General features: G+C 38.2%; 1 pseudogene; it reads left to right on the plus strand.

Annotated features, from left to right (window-relative positions):
* The first annotated feature begins 1,504 nt into the window (after positions 1–1,504).
* Positions 1,505–1,707, plus strand: LOC126764781 (small nucleolar RNA U3; annotated as a pseudogene).
* The last annotated feature ends 4,071 nt before the right edge of the window (positions 1,708–5,778 follow it).

A 5,778-nucleotide genomic window follows, 5' to 3' on the forward strand; every position in this document is an offset into this window, starting at 1 on the left:
GAAAGCAACCCCGATCCGAACGCAAAAGAAAAACACGTATAACTGATTTTGAAAAAATAAATGAGGGAGTGAAATCGTTTTTTGAAAAATGCAGGTCTAAGAATATTCCGATCAGTGGCCTAATAATTCAAGAAGAGGCTAAGCTATTGGCTTCTGAGTTACAAATAGAGAACTTTAGAGCAAGCAATGGTTGGTTAGAATCTTTCCGCTTGAGACATAACATTCAATTTAAAGCTTTAAGTGGTGAAAGAGTGAATGTAGATCTTAAAGCTGCCTCAGATTGGAAAGAAAAACTACCAACACTTTTAAAAAATTATTTACCTGAGAATCAGTTTAATACGGATGAAACTGGATTGTTTTATCGTCAATTACCTACTCGAAGTCTCATTGCAAAAAGCGAAGTTTTTGAAGGAGGTAAACTGGCAAAAGAAATGCTGAGCGTATTGTTGTGCTGCAGCAGTACAGGGGAAAAGTTAATGCCGTTGGTTATAGGTAACGCTCCGAAGCCGCGAGCTTTTCACCGAAATAAAATCGACACTCAAAATTGTATTGTGCAATGGGTTCACAATAAAAAGGATTGGATGACAAGCATTGGTCCAGCGATGGCTTAGTTCTATCAATGACCAAATGAAGAAGCAAAATAGAAAAATTATTTTGTTAATTGACAACGCTACAAGCCACAGTTTAATAAATGAATATTCAAATATGTTTGTAAAATTTCTGCCACCAAACCTAACGGCAGAAATACAACCTCTCGACCAAGGAATTATTCAAAATGTAAAAACAAAATATAGATCAAAAACGATGCTTGCTCTGATAACACACCTTGACGAATGCAACAATGCAAGTGAATTGTCGAAAAGAATTTCTGTTTTGGATGCTATTCGATGGTTGGTTTCTTCCTGGAACGAATTAGACCCTCTTGTGATAAGAAAATGCTTTCAACATGCTGGATTTCCTTGCCACGATTTACTGGAATGTCCACCCAGAGAACATAAAACATGTTTTATGTTCTCTGGTTCGAGCAGCAAGCGAAGCAGTGACACAATCAATCGGCGATCGTTTGTTCGTTTCTTTCGGCACAGCTCGGCTTTTCTACCAACAACAATATGTTCCCAATGCTTATGCTGTTGTTGTTTTTGTAGAACAATGTTTCAATTTTTGGTTGGTGACATATTCAATTAAAAAATCAATTCTGTTGGGATTCGAACCTACGCACCTCCTACGTGTTCGTCGTAATTTTTGAAGCGCTTACCACCTAGACCACCATTGACACTTGAATTGGGTTGTCCTAATTATGGTTTGGTTATGCATGAAAGAAATTTACAATGGATCGCCGATTGATACCTCTTTCCTTGCTGCTGCTGCGCATATGTATGTTTGTGTGCTTGTTCATTATTGAAGTTATACTACTTTTTCTTTCCTTTGTCTTTCATTTCTGCGAATTCTCAACTATTTTGCGTATATTTTGGTTGAAATACTCTGCGTTGGCCGTTGATAAATTAAGGCTATACTTTACAGGATTATTTCTGTAGTTAGTCTTCATTTACATTTTTCGGAAATCGACCCGCGATGACGAGGTATATCGTTTTATCTGACAGCGTGAGGTTTAAGAAGTTAATTTCTAATTGTGTCTTGTGGCATATTAGAAATGATATTTCTTCGAAAATCGTTCGCTTACAACGGATAAAACGACTTCTGAGTGGTGATTTTAATGAATAAATTCCTTTTGGTTGAAATGCTCTGCGTTGGCCGTTGAAAAGTTAAGACTATACTTCTCAGGATCATTCATTCCTTTTATTTCTTAAAAGAAATTAATGACCTTTGGAAATATGCATATTTGCATTATTTCGTTGTCATTTCCATATTCGTAGCAATGGAATTTCTATGGCATAAGTAAAGTAATGGCCGCCGATTGTCACCCCTTGCCGCTGTAGCAGCTTCGCCTACAAACATGTGTTAATATGTATGTATGTATACGTAAGATCATGAATACATATCGACGCAGATTTTTGCGAGAAGCACCAGAAAGTTGTGCAATTTATGATTTTTAGCTTTTGCCATCGTCGTAAAAAGACGACTTCTTGGCAAAGGCATGCTCGGGGAGATAATAAATTATAATAAATTTATAAAATGTGAATTTAAGTTTTCTAGTTTTCTTTCATACAAAATGATATGCATTTCTTGGAATATCACTAAGAAGTATAACTTCATCCGCGCGTAGGGACTCCACGCACCTTTTTTTTAACTTTTTTATTTCATTCAAAAACCAAGAAGTCACTACTTTCACAGTTCACAATACTTTCAAGAGCAATATACTTGCTCAAAAACTTTTTGCCTTCACTTTGTTTAAGGTTAACCGTGGTAAAAAGTATTTCGCTTGATTCACTAGTTTTATAAACTTTATAATGTGAATTTAATTTGTTCAAAGTTTTTGCACTCGCACAGTTTCTTAATTTTTTTGTTTTTTGTATTTAATAAATGTTCACTGTCTGTGTTGTTTCTGCAGCAAAAATATGCCTTTGTTTTCAACACTTTTTATTTGTTTAATTGTTTAAATTTTTTTATAAAATTAACTTTTTATTGCCTGCGTTGTTTCTGCGGTATAAATTTTAAATACCTTCGATTTCAACACTTTTAGGCTATAGCAGTAACCGACTGCGCCAGTTAAAGAAAAATAATTCCACGAACTGTGAGTCAGAATAATATGACTTTATTCATTAACATCCGAAACTTAAATTCGAATCATTTCTAACTGGTTAGCCTATTTATAGTAGTGAGTAAACAAACATTTTATATCCGCTATCCTTACAATTTGTTGTTTGCTTAATCGGACCATTTAACGTCGCTCTTTGGTTTGATCATTACTGCTAGGACAACAACAACATTAGCCACAGACATTTGTCAGGTGATTTGGCGGTTGTCCTGATCGCCGATGAATGTTATTTTATCACAGCATTGTTGCTGCACATGCTGTTGAGAAACAAGTGTCTTCATTGTTTGTTGTTGCATTATTTTGTATTACATGTTTAACATCTCATTTGTTTACAAGTTATTGGTTTTCGTCTAGCTGTGCATGTACATATCTTCTTCTTCTTCTTAATTGGCGTAGACACCGCTTACGCGATTATAGCCGAGTTAACAACAGCGCGCCAGTCGTTTCTCCTTTTCGCTACGTGGCGCCAATGGGATATTCCAAGCGTAGCCAGGTCCTTCTCCACTTGGTCCTTCCAACGGAGTGGAAGTCTTCCTCTTCCTCTGCTTCCCCCGGCGGGTACTGCGTCGAATACTTTCAGAGCTGGAGTGTTTTCATCCATCCGGACAACATGACCTAGCCAGCGTAGCCGCTGTCTTTTAATTCGCTGAACTATGTCAATGTCGTCGTATATCTCGTACAGCTCATCGTTCCATCGGATGCGATATTCGCCGTGGCCAATGCGCAAAGGACCATAAATCTTTCGCAGAATTTTTCTCTCGAAAACTCGTAACGTCGACTCATCGGTTGCTGTCATCGCCCAAGCCTCTGCACCATATAGCAGGACGGGAATTATGAGCGACTTATAGAGTTTGGCTTTTGTTCGTCGAGAGAGGACTTTACTTTTCAATTGCCTACTCAGTCCTGTTGGCAAGAGCAATCCTAGCACACGAGTGCGACCACTGTTTGTTTGATGACAGGAGATATTTCGTTTTGCCCTCGTTCACTACCAGACCCATTTTCTGTGCTTCCTTGTCCAGCCTAGAGAAAGCAGAACTAACGGCGCGGGTGTTAAGGCCCATGATATCAATATCATCAGCATACACCAGCAGCTGTACACTCTTATAAAAGATGGTACCTTCTCTACTAAGTTCTGCAGCTCGAACTATTTTCTCCAGAAGCAGGTTGAAAAAGTCACACGATAGGGAATCGCCTTGTCTGAAACCTCGTTTGGTATCGAACGGCTCGGAGACGTTCTTCCCGATTCTGACGGAGCTTTTGGTGTTACTCAACGTCAGCTTACACAGCCGTATTAGTTTTGCGGGGATACCAAATTCAGACATCGCGGCATAAAGGCAGCTCCTTTTCGTGCTGTCGAAAGCAGCTTTGAAATCGACGAAGAGGTGGTGTGTGTCGATTCTCCTTTCACGGGTCTTTTCCAAGATTTGGCGCATGGTGAATATCTGGTCGGTTGTTGATTTTCCAGGTCTGAAGCCACACTGATAAGGTCCAATCAGTTTGTTGACGGTGGGCTTTAATCTTTCACACAATACGCTCGATAGAACCTTATATGCGATGTTGAGGAGGCTAATACCACGGTAGTTGGCGCAGATTGTGGGGTCTCCTTTTTTATGGATTAGGCATAGCACACTTAAATTCCAATCGTTGGGCATGCTCTCGTCCGACCATATTTTACAAAGAAGCTGATGCATGCTCCCTATTAGTTCTTCGCCGCCGTGTTTGAATAGCAGTCGCTTCGCCTTAATGTAAATAAAACGTGTACGGATTTACTCACGTTTGCTTTCATTTTCCAGCAATCAAACCAAGTCTGAATCTTGTTCAATTTTCTTTGCACTTAATTAGTTGCTTCAATTGGCGACTGGATTGACGACGATAGAGCAGTGTCATCAGCATAAGTAGCAATTAATACATTTTCAGTTTCTGGAATGTCAGATGTAAGATGATGTATAGTACTGGGCCAAGAACGCTTCCCTGTGGTACTCCTGCATTAATGTATTTTATTTCAGACGTATCGCCATTTATCTATACTAATATTATAAATTGTTTGTAATGAATAGGCTCAAAAAGTAATGGGGCGATTTAAAAAATTCTTTCACCAGTAGAATGCTACATCTTCCAATTTGACATAGGCTACATTTCATTTTGAAAAAAATTAGGGATCCTTGATAAAATTTGAACAATGTAACCGAATGTGTAGAAAAATGAGTCTTCAAATGTCTTTCGCCGAATGCGCTGCCGAAACTATTAGCGATAGAACAAAAATCATGTACAACAATATTGAAAACCATCATAATGTTTACAAAAAACTCCGCGGTAGCATATGTCCAACTATTGTAGTTACGTCACTACAACAACTTTTTTTATTTTAAACATTAATGAAAATGCATGAATCGCCAAACTGTATGTACGCTTATAACTTTCATACGACTGAACCAAATTTGATAATTTTTTTTTTTAATGTTCGTTGAAGTTCAAGGACGGTTTTTACGGAGAGAAAAATTCGAATAATTGCCGGAAACCCCCTAAACACAGCCCTTTTCTTTTTCCCATATAAACGAATGAATGTTAGTTTGTTAGTAACGCTAAGAGAACGGCTGAACCAATCTTTATGAAATTTTCAGAGGTTGTTCGTTGGGGATCAAGGAAGGTTTAGAAATAAAAATACCTTATACTTTTCATGAAGAAAAGTCGGAAAATTGGATAACTTTCTTCCACTCAAATTTTTTTCAATTTTCTTTTGTTTCGTCTTTCAATATTATGATTTGAAAATTATTTGAATCGTTCAATTTCGGTCGCTTGCTTTTTTATTCCGGCTATTCAAAAGAAAAATTATTGAGAATTATTCAGTGAACACTTTACGTGTGTTTCACACAAAGAGGTCAATTGCAGATTGAAATATGTTACGAAGCCACGAAGAGATCGCCCTAATATCGGTCGGCGTTTTCTTTGCCATCAACGTATGGCAGCCCAAGGCAAGGCAAGGCAAGGCAAGAAGTACTTCCAGGATGCGGTGGCAAACTTGCGGAATTGTGGATCGCGGTCAATCAGCAAGCGATCGTCAC

The sequence above is a fragment of the Bactrocera neohumeralis genome, unplaced genomic scaffold (genome assembly GCF_024586455.1).
Source record: "Bactrocera neohumeralis isolate Rockhampton unplaced genomic scaffold, APGP_CSIRO_Bneo_wtdbg2-racon-allhic-juicebox.fasta_v2 cluster09, whole genome shotgun sequence".
Taxonomy (NCBI): Eukaryota; Metazoa; Arthropoda; class Insecta; order Diptera; family Tephritidae; genus Bactrocera; species Bactrocera neohumeralis.